We start from the raw sequence: 1,167 nt of genomic DNA on the forward strand, positions 1-1,167 counted from the left end.
CAGCTGTGCCCGTGCTGCAGGGCAGCGCAGGGGCCGGAGCACGCTGGGAACTGGTGCCAGGGAGTTGCAGGTAGCATCTCGGACCGTGTTTGCTTGGACCCTTTGTAAAATTAATGGGAGCTGCACTTTTGTTTTTAAATAAGCTTTCAACCCTTTTTAATACAAAAATAAAGGTGAAATTTGAAAAGCAAACCCACACGCACAGCTGTTTGTGCCTCTGTACCCTTCAAACATTACAACTCATTTCCCCTTCAACAGGCTCAGAGAAGCGGACGCACTCTGACTAGTTTCGGGTAGGACGCTAAGGAGCCTGCCACCGTGTCCTGGCAGCCTCGCATTTGCGTTAGGATGGGCAACAGAAACCTCCAGGTGGGTTTTAAACTTGAGAGCAAAGGCACAGCTGTTCCTTCCAGTAAGCAGGTCAAAAGAAAGAATTTTTAAGCAGTATTACCAACTGGATATGGTCATATTTTCCCCCGAAGTGCAGGGCTGGAGACAAGGAGGATAACACTGCAGGACTGGAAGTTAGAGCTGGACCAGGAAAACGTACACAAAAGCTTTGATTAGTCCCAACCCCAAAATCCACATCAGACTTGAAACAGGGCCTTGTTCCTGTGCTTTGCCATCACTGCTCTATCTGGTCAAGCCTCTTAAAGCAGTTTAAATGCAAATACATTTGAAGTATTCAGCATTTATTCCTGTTCCTCCTGCTTTACCTTCACCACTTGGCCATTTTTTCCTCAAAGGCTCGGATCCTCTACTGTCCACTTCCCTCCTCAACAGGACAAAGACAAGGCTTGCCTTCAGTATGGACAGACAGGGCGAGTTATAAATAACTGTAACAGATTACACCTAGAAAATAGTTTTGCATTTTGCTGTACTATTTCTCTCCAATCCAGTGCTGTGTTCAGAACAGCTCGGGGAAGAAATACATACCACATGCCTGAGTCATGCCCTCACTGTTGAAATCGGATACCTGTTAGGAAGGGAACATGCAGGCATTCAGAAGTGCTGTATTTGAAGCCGCTCCGAACTTTTACAATGAAAAAATTACGGCTCTCATACAAACACAACTGTATCAGCCTTCTTGACTCCACAGAAAGAGCACAGATGCAGCCCGGCCTCTGCTAAGAGAAAACACCACCACAAGCCTCTTGGGATCGGTCC

Source organism: Egretta garzetta, unplaced genomic scaffold (assembly GCF_000687185.1).
Source record: "Egretta garzetta isolate BGI_Z169 unplaced genomic scaffold, ASM68718v1 scaffold427, whole genome shotgun sequence".
NCBI classification, from domain to species: Eukaryota; Metazoa; Chordata; class Aves; order Pelecaniformes; family Ardeidae; genus Egretta; species Egretta garzetta.